At 42.0% G+C, this 10,538-nt stretch overlaps 1 pseudogene; it reads left to right on the top strand.

The window, feature by feature from the left end:
* The first annotated feature begins 1,997 nt into the window (after positions 1-1,997).
* On the top strand, positions 1,998-6,874 carry LOC118637002 (annotated as a pseudogene).
* Positions 6,875-10,538: the final 3,664 nt, after the last annotated feature.

Here is a 10,538-nt window from a genome sequence, read left to right on the forward strand (position 1 = left end):
GCTTTGCAAGCCAGAGCAATTGGCATGAAATATTCATAGGGATGTAAAGTATAACATAGGCAATATAGTCAATAACTATGTATTGTAATAAGTATGAATGATGCCAGGTGGGTACTAGAATTATTGGGGGATTTGTTCATAAATTTCATAGTTGTCTATGCTGTACACCTGAAACTAATATAAAGCAATACTAAATGTCAACTGTAATTGAAAAAAAAGAAAGAACGAAATCATTTAGAACAGGTCTTGGCATGTGGCAGATCCTAAATACATCTTAACCTTACTATTATTGCTAAGTGGTTATGGGGACTAATTTTGCGTTTCTACATAACCCAGGGTCACTTCAGAGATACCGAGAGAAGCTTCTGGAACTCATTTCACATAAATACGCAATAAGGGAAGAGTGAGCAGGTAGAGAGACAATGTCTGGGCCACACATGTGACTTCAGAGAGAAGAATGTCAAGACCCTCACTCTGAACCAATGGAGATTCAGTGAACCCAAATCTGTCTGAGTCCAGCAAAACCCAGGGATCTAGCAGTGTGAAGTTACAGGCCCTTCGAGGCTTGCTTCCCCAAGCCACTTTGGGGGCCAATTTTGAAGAAGTCTGCTGACAAGCCATGGAACGCCAGAACTGTGCTCTGTGCCTAGAGGTGGGGCTGAGGTTGTGACACTGCGCTGTCTGCGTGCCACGGCGCTATTCCAGAAAGCAAGGGACCCTGGGAGGACCCAGAGGGCCTTTCAGGAGTGACTGAGAGTTCCCACGGCCAGCCGCAAATGCTGCTGGGAGTCAGGGTATGCAGCAATAGAGAGGAATTGTCACCAGGAGCTGGGGCCACTGGCTTCCTTTGTCACCGAGGGCCATGACCCACAAAAGCCGGCTCCATCAATAGCAACGTCTAAATGACAGCACTAGTGACTGCCCGTGGAACAGATCCATTATTCAAAGCCGCAGACCCTAGGTCGGAACTGGAAGATCTTACTGCTCAGATGTTTCTGGTTCTCCTTGCTGTCAGTTCAGGAGATCAAAGTGCTGATCATTGAATAGCAAACTTTAGAGGGAACAGCATGTACTTGGAATCAAAAGACCTAGACTGGAATTCTAGATTTTTCCATTCTGTGACCTTGGGTAAGTCCCTTAATCCTCGGAGCGTCAGAGGATTTGATGAGTTAATACATATGTGAAGATGCTTTATAATGTATACAGTACCTGGAAAATGAAAAACATTATTATGTTTTCAGTACACTCCTCAATGAAGAGCAAAATTAATAATTTTGCACAAGAAAACTTGAAGGTAATATAACCCCAGAAAAGCTGAGTGGGGGCCTAAGCCAGTTTTAGAAACCTCTCATAGAAACATAGCTAAAAGGGTGAGGTTTGGAGAATGAGCGTCTCATTAATGAATGGGATCAGATTCAAATTTGTGATCTCAAGTTCTTGGGCTTCTGCATAGATGTGGCACAAGTTTTCAGCTGCTGATGTTCTTGAAACCCCCTTTTGTCTCAAACGAAAAACCACCTGAAAGTTTCCTGAAGAGGGTTTCTTAGGGAAAATTTAAGTCTAACGTATCTGTGGTCGACCTGCCAGTATAGTCCCTTCCAGAGCTCCTTGGGAACACCAGAAGGCAGCAAACTTGCAGCAGCTAGGAGAAAGGGATGCATCACAAGATGCGATCACAGTTGCTGTCAAGGTAGGATGCCCTTGATAGGTGCAGACTGGTGCTGTGTGGGCAGCCATGCTCTCTGCCCTTATCACCCATCTGGAGGATCCCTGCTCACAGGGGCCACACTCCCTCCAGGCCTCCCTTGCCTTGGGCACTGTCTTCCGTTTTGGCAACAACTGGTGCTTCTGACAGACTCCATCTGCCACCCACTTTGAGTTTCCACTGCACTGACATCTGGGATTCAAAACTATTCAATCTATTGTCAACAGAGCCTTCTTTGACGATGGAGAAGAAGAAGAGGAGGAGGAGGAAGAGGAGGAAGGAGGAGGAGGTGATGAAGGAGAAGAGGTAAGAAAGAAGAAAGAAAAACAGTCAAGAAGTGAAAGAACCCAAACACTATCTAAAATGAAACAGAGAAAGATCATTCTTTTTGTTTTGTTTTTTAAAATAGAGCTTTCCATCCCCCACATGTTTATTCTATAATTAGAAAGGGTATTATGATCACCCTCTAAAAATCCTGTTTTTGTAATACTGAATTTACCATATGATATTAATTTGGGGAAAGAAAAAACAGGAAAGCAGCTACAGCACAAATAGTTCTGCAGTGCAGTACTATGGAGTTTCAGAGGCAAGGGGAATAACTTTAAAAAACAGTGTATTAATGCTCTCAGACATGTAAGTGATGAAATTGTTCAGTTCGAGTCCACATTGACTCTTACATGAACTATTGCAATAGACAGAATTGCTTATCCCACTTCCCAGTTTTTCCCTCCTTTGATTCAATCTCCAGAAATTATTGTCCTGAATCCCAAGTCAGATCATGGTCTGGTCAGAAGGGTTCAGTAGACCCTCATCGCCCACAGAACAGAGGACTGCCCCCGAACTCATTACCCAAGCTCCCTCAGTCATTTTCTACAGAGGTGACACTATCCCCCAGAGAGTGTTTGGAAATGTTGGGGGAATACTTCTCAGTGATCAAAACAACATAGAGCAACAGTGGCTTTTAGAAGGCTGGGATCAGGGTTACATACTCCCTGATATGACAAAGACCCACCTACCCCAACATACTAATAGCTGAGAAACTCTGAGCCTAACTTTGCAGCTTTTCCTAACTTATTTGTCCTCCTTCTTCTGTCATATCCACCACTCCAGCCACCCTGACTAGTCCCACTTCTTTTTTAAAAATTTATTTATTAATTTGAGAGAGGGGAGAGAGAGATTGAGATTTGTGGTTCCACTTGTTTATGCATTCATTGGTTGATTCTTGTATGAACCTGCAACCTTGGTGTATCAGGTGGATGCTCTAAACAACTTAGCTACCCAGCCAGAGCCCTGACTAGTCCCCTTTCTAACCTCAGAGGCTGTGCTCACATGAGTCACTTGTCTGAGATGTCCTTCCCAACCCACTGCTCTTTGACACTCTCTGACCTTCCAACCCCACAATAAACAATCCTCCAATCCACATTAATCTCTCCCAATTCTGTGGTCCCACTTGACTTAGCTTATACCTTTGTTTTAACACTTACTGTATTCTGCCTTATATATTGCCATTTTTATTACTCTTATCGCCACTACCAAATCATATATTCCTTGAGGATAGGAACTGCTTTATACAGCTTTATTTGTTTCATTTTTTTCTTCTTGTTAATAATCCTCACCTAAGGATATTTTATCCTTTGAATTTTTAGAGAGAGTGGGAGGAAGAGAGAGAGAAATAAATATCGATGTGAAAGAGACACATTGATCCATTGCTCCTGCACGACCCCAACCAGGCAGGGATTGAACCTGCAACCCAGGTACATGCCTTTGATCAGAATCGAACCCATGACCCTTCGGTCCATGGGCTGACGCTCTAACCGCTGAGCCAAACTGACCAGGGCTGCTTTATACAGCTTTATATATCTCACACACTGAGCATCAGTTAGTGCTTTCAGGCCTGGTACTCAGGAGACTTGTTGAATTTAATTGAATTAAACGCATTATTTTTTTCTGTCAAATATATGTAAGGATATTTTAAATTTTTTAAAAGAAATTACAAGTGGATTTAATATGTAAAGTCTTATTTTACTAGGCCTTCATGGGCAAAAATCTGCGTAAGTAAATTGAAAAAAAAAAGGTTGGTTTTCTGCCCCTGGAACTTAGAGTTAAATCCTTTCAAAAGAAACAGCCAAAAGGAGTTAGTCTTCCAAAAGTCACAAGGAAAAGGAAAATGTAATTTTTTGGTGTTACCCAGTGAGATCTTTGTGTACACATAGCTCCCCAGATGACTAAACTTTACAAATTTCAATTGACTTCAATTCAACTTTCCCCCAAAAAAAAAAAATTTTTTTTTAGTCACCTTTGGACTGGGATGAAACGTGGAAAATTTCAACTCAAAGACTTTTTTTTTTAATTCTAGGAAGCTGTGAGCAAATGAAAACAAGATTTGGCGGGAGCACCCTACACCTCTACCATAGGACGGATCGCTGCCAGCTCCACGCTTGTTGATGAGACATTTGGCAAAGGGCCTGCTGTAGAAATACAGTCTGTGACTTTATTTTGCTGGACATTTCATCTGTGAAGATTTTCTTTTCCAGTTACAAAGTCCTCCCAAGAGGGACATAGCTGCTTTCTGGAAACCTGCGAGGTGTTGGCAAGTCTTGCCCTGTTTACCATGGAAACTTGTACTTGGATAGAATTACAGTGTATGACCTGGTACAAGCATAGATGAGTGTTTGATGCCTGCTATTTTCTCTTCATGTTGATTTGGAAATTGTAAATCACAGGACCAGATCAAATAGCTTTGATCTTTCCAGTTCATTTGTTCATCGTGGCATATGCGCATACCTGCAGAGACTTGAAAATACATTGGCAGATAACAGAACGTGTTATGATTAAAATTTATGAGTTTGGTTCTGATTAATCTGCAGAGGGTTGCCTGAAGAAAAGAGAAGACTCTTTGTAAGCATGGATGATTTAATATATACTTATCTGTTGTTCTTTCTTAGAGAGTTCAGATATCATATAACTTTGAAATTGCATTGACAGGTTCCTTTTTTAATGAGAAAGAAAGAAATTAACTAGCTCTGACTGCAAGCAGGTACTATCCACTTTCCTCTAAATCACTGTTTAAAGCATCTGGCCCAGGATTATGTCAGAGGTGTGTTTTTGTCTTTGGGAAATAATTAACTGTCTAGTTCAGGACCTCGTCACTTTTTGCCTGGATTACGGCAATAGTTTCTAACTTGATCCTAGACCATGATTTTTGTACCCCACCCTCAATCCATTTGCCACACTCCTTCCTGCTAGTGCCATCATTCAAAAAACAGATAGGATTCTCCCAATCCAATAGTTAAAATCCTTCAAAGCTTTTAGGAGAAAGTGTCAAATGAGTATGACATGCACACTTCTCTCCTAGCCCCGCCTCTTGCCTCACACTTTCACTCTGTATTGCACAGTGCCCTGTGTCACACTGTAAGTTATCGCTCAGTCGTGCTACTTTGCCTTAAAACCAGCTGTTCCCATGCATAGAATGTCACCTCTGGAACTCCCTGCCCTTTCCAGGGCTTGCTCCTATTCACCTTTCAGCCCCTGTACCGTTCTGGCCCAAAGCTTCACATCTAGAAAAGGTGACCCCCGTAAGTGTCCCAGTAACCTTGGGCATATCTGTAGGATGACAGCTATATCACATAGCACTGCATTTTTTTTTTCTTTATTGATTTTAGAGAGAGGAAAGGAGAAGGAGAGAGAGATAGAAACATCGATGAGAGAGGACATCGATTGGCCCCCTCCTGCATGCCCCCACTGGGGATCAGGCCCACAACCTGGGCATGTGCCCTGACTGGGAATCAAACCGGTGACCTCTGGGTGCATGGGTCAACCCCAACCACTGAGCCACACCGACCGGGCAGCACTGCATTTTAATAGCATGGAAGTTCCAAGAAACCAGATGTTATCCAAAACCTAACAAATACTCTGGTATGCAGAAGGAATGCAATAAAAATTGATCAAGTTATAAATGAGCAATAAGAGGAATGAAGGAATCAAATGTATATGTTTACATTGTACTTGCTTTTGTGGTTTTATTTGTAGACACTGATCTTCTTGAATTTACCATTTGGAAAGGATCTCGGGAATTTTTTTAAATGTTTTTATTGATTTTTAGAGAGAAAGGAAGGGATCGAGAGAGAGAGAGAGAGAGAAAAACGTCATTGAGAGAGAAACATTGATTGGCTCCCTCCTGCACGCCCCCCACTGGGAATTGAGCCCACGACCCAGGCATGTGTCCTGACCGAGAATCGAACCAGAGACCTCTCAGTGCCCAACCACTGAGCCATACCAGCCAGGCTCGGGAATTATTTTTATCCCTTTCTACCATTTTGAGGAAGCAAATAGATTTAAGAACCAAGTGAACACAGAGAAAGTTTAGAGAAGCTAAAAAGGATTGCGATGGTCTTTTTGTGGCCAGCACGGCCGTGGCTCATGGGCCCACAGGCATCAGCAGCCCATTGAATGCTGGCAACCGACCCTTGTGTTTGCTTCTCGTCCATCTCAGCCCCACAAGCTGGGAGAATGTCTCCTTGTCATCGTTGTCTAAACAGACTCACGTATGCTCTGACACGGGGTGAGGTAAAGATCTGTCTGCAGCAGTTCATTAAGATTTATGGCAGGGTCCGAATGACATAACCTACTGGTTTAACAGATGTCATTAGCATTGACAGGACCAAAGAGAACTTTAGTCTTTTCTATGACACCAAAGGTTGCTTTGCTTTCCACCGCCTTACACCCAAGGAAGCCAAGTACAAGTTATGCAAAGTGAGAAGGGTCTTTAAGGACATTAAGAGGAATCCCTCATCTGGTGACCTGTGATGCTCACACCAACTACTACCCTGGCCCCCTCCTCAAGGTGAATGACATCATCCAGATTGATTTGCAAACTGGCAAGTTACTGATTCCACTGGGAACCTGTATGTGGATACTGGAGGTGCTAACCTGGGAAGAATTGGCATGATCACCAACAGAGAGAGACATCCTGGTTCTTTCAATGGGTTCACGGAAAGATGGCAAAGGCGACAGCTTTGCCACCCAGCTCTCAACATCTTTGTTATTGGCAAAGGCAAGGAGCTATCGATTTCTCTTCCTGGGGGAAAGGGGATCCAGCTCTCCATTGCTGAAAAGGAGACAAAGACTGACAGCCAAACAGAGTGGGTCGGTGCAATGATCTTTAGGTGACATGATTGTTAGGGTCTTTGCACTTAATTAAAGACAATGTAGCCCTGGCCAGTTTGGCTCAGCGGTTGGAGCGTGGGCCTGCGGTCCGGAGAGACCCGGGTTCGGTTCCCGCTAAGGGCACGTACCTCGGTTGCAGTTTGTCCCCGGCCCTGGTTGGTCGTGCGGGTGGCAGTCACTCGATGTGTCCCTTTCACGTCGATGTTCCTCTCTCTCTCTCTCCCTCCCACTCTATCTGAACAAAATATCAAGAAATGTTCTCGGGTGAGGACTAAAAAAAAAAAGACAATATAGCATAATTTTTTTAAAAAGACCTGGCCAGGTGGTTCAGTTGGTCGGAGCATCACCCCACGTACCAAAAGGTTACGGGTTCAATTTCCAGTTAGGGCACAAACCTAGGTTTTCCAGGTTCAATCCCCAATCGGGGCAAGTCCAGAGAGCAATTGATCAATGTTTCTCTCTCTCACTCTGTCTCCCTTCCTCTCTCTTTAAAAATCAATAAACAAATCGCAAATCCTTGGGTAAAGGTTTTAAAACATAAAACAAACAAAAATAATTGAAAAATAGCACAAATGATTTAAGAACTAAACATTATGCAGTCATCGTTCAAATAATTTCCTGACCCTTTGCACTATGTCCATTATATTGACCAACCCAAAGCAACTAAAATAAAAATGCCAACCATAGTTTGTGACCAATAAGCCACCTGCAGTTAGCCCGTAGATGTCAGTAAATTTCAGGATAAAATCATCTTGAACTTATTTAAATACAAAATAATTAACAGAAGTGGTATGTTACTAACTTGAATCAGCAATAGGGTTTACAATCCCCCCTCAGATTTGAAACAATTTACTTGCAGGATCTGTGACTTTTCCACTTAAAAAAAAAAAAAAAAATCCTGCATTTGCATGGACAGTTCAAACAGCCCACTCTTTAATTCTAGTGGCAACAAACCCAGCTCTAGTCCAGAACATGCACATCCTGGCATTTTCCACCCAGGCTCCGAGGAATAAAAGCAGTGTTTGAAATTGGCATTCTATGTAGAAAAAAGACAGACATACACAGAACGTGCTATGAAGCACAACAGACTTTCTAGCCCCCGAAATACATTTCTCCCTGACCCCCACCCTTACTGGTCAATGTCTGAAACTACTTTAACAAACAGAAACTCACCGTGAGAGAAAATAAGGCTTAAGATGTCCAAGAGATTACCCACTGACTTAAACTCCCACTACAAATTATATCTACCTTTTTGCCTCTGTGCCAGGAAGCTCGAGAATTTACTGTTCAATTGTAGTAAAACTTGTATGATTTCTGCTTCTATTAGAATTTTTTTTCCTTTTTCTATATTTTATGAAATGTTTGTGCCCCTCAAAATTCATATTTTTATGAATTAATTTATTTTTGTTACAGATGTTTCTCCTTTTTCCCCCATTGACACCCTCCCCCAGATCCCCCCCCACCCCCAAATTTATATACTGAAGCCCTAATTCCCAGTGTGGTGTCTTTGGAGAAGGGGGTCTCCGGGGAAGTAATTAAGGTTAAAGGAGGTCACAAGGATGATTCCCTGATCCAGTGGGATTAGTGTTCTTACAGGAAGAGACCAGAGAGCTGGTACTCGGTTTCCCTCCCCTCCTTCCCTCTCTCCTCCCTGCAGATGCACCAAGGGAAGGGCCATGTGAGGACAGGACAAGAAGGCAGCCAGGAAGAGAACTCTCACCGGAAACCAGATCGTCTTGAATCTTGATCCTGGACTTCTGGCCTCCAAAACTAGGAGAAAATAAAATTTTGTTGTTTAAACCACCCCGTCTACAATATTTTGTTGTGGCAGCCCAAGCTGACTATTACATATACGGTTCTTGTCTTCTCTTTTTATCGGTCTCTTTACTGCTTACCTGGCAACCAGCCCCTAGGCTCCAGTCACCAGAAACGCTGCTGTGTTCCGTCCCTCACTATCCACAAAGACTGTCAAAAATATTCCATAAGCCAAACGAAACGAAGAAGGGTAATAACTCAGCACAATAATCTGGGGGCTGCCTTCAGTCTGTGCTTGCAACCTTAAAATTAACCTAGTCGACTGCTTTTTGAAAGTGCACTCTCTCATTTTATAAAAAACAACGGTGACTTTTTTTCCTCGTTATACTTCAGTGTTCAATGTTATGAGGGATGTTTCTGTAAGACTGGCAAACTTAACAAGGGTGCAACTGTGACTTGATTTCATGGGACAGTGTGTTCAGAACAATCCCTTCCCGTCCCATTGCTAATTTTTCATGCTTTTCTCTTTTTCCCTTAATATGATCACCACCCAGTCCCACTCCTTCGTTCTCAGGCCTTTCCCTCCTGATACATTATCAGCAAATGATCTCAGTCAATATTGCAGAGGTCTTTGCTGTCATTCACTTTAATTTGCGAAAATTACGTTCTCATAAGATATACTCCAGATAGCTATCCTGTAAGGCTTATGAACTATAAGACAGTCTAAGAGAAGTATAGATGTTTAGAGCTATAATAGGGCTAATAGTGTTTAATAGTTTTTATGTCAAGAGAAAGAGAGCACTGATTCAGCTGACAAGCATTTCCACTACAGCATACATGCTTAAAACTTTCTTCTAAAAATTTCCCCAGTGAGCTAAAATATTCTTTATTTGCATTGCATGAAAAATTATTCCCCTAGAGATAAGTCCATTTTGACTTTTCTTTTTTAGGTGTAGAAGTAAAGAAATGGCACATTTATTTATTTTAAATTCTATTTGGTTATTTTTAATACGAAAAAAAAAAACATCTGAAAAGTGGTTGAACTTTGTAGATTCCTGTGTGGATAGACTTCAATGAGCGGTAATATTAGTGAAACCCAGAAAAAATAATAAATAAACTTATTTGTAATTGAAAACACTTTATGAGTAACTAAGTAAAATTCTCAAAAATCTCCTAGATGAGCTTGTCAAGATTAGTCTCCTGGGCCTTTAAAAACTGAATCAAGTTAAATGACTCAAAATGTAACAGTGCCCATTATATAGAATGACCAGGTCCACTTAGCTGTCAATCATGGACACAAGGGTGCCTCTATACACGGTTCTGGAAAACACCACTGGCACCAGATCTCACTAATTTAAGAATTAAAGTACTTCATGTTTTCTAGAAATGCCCAAAAAGAGATTACCAGGTCTAACATTCAAGATGTTTCACGGACTCCCCAAACCTTTGTACTTTTCAATTCCACAATCCCATCACAGCCCTTACTCTACAGTCAAAGTAAACTCCGCCCTGACCACTCATGCTCTAGATTACTCTGCATTGTTTCCTTAAAAAAAAAAAAACCTCACACTATCTGAAATTATTGAATTGATGTGTTTACTGTCTGTCCCTTACCTCTCAGAATGTAAGTCTCATGAGAGTAAAGATGTTTGCTTGTTTAGTGCTGGATCTCCAAAGTCTAGGACGATGTGTGTCACATAGTAGGTACTCTATAAATATTTATGGAATGTCCAGCTGGTGTGGCTCAGTGGCTGAGCATCGACCTATGCACCAAAAGGTCACTGGGCACATCCCTGGGCTTCAGGATCCATCCCCAGTAGGGGGCAGGCAGGAGGCAGCTGGGCCATGTGGATGCTTCTCTCATCCATGTTCCTATCTCTCCCTTCCTTTCTGTAAAAATTCAGTAGAACAT

The sequence above is a fragment of the Molossus molossus genome, unplaced genomic scaffold (assembly GCF_014108415.1).
Source record: "Molossus molossus isolate mMolMol1 unplaced genomic scaffold, mMolMol1.p scaffold_m16_p_20, whole genome shotgun sequence".
In the NCBI taxonomy this organism is placed as follows: Eukaryota; Metazoa; Chordata; class Mammalia; order Chiroptera; family Molossidae; genus Molossus; species Molossus molossus.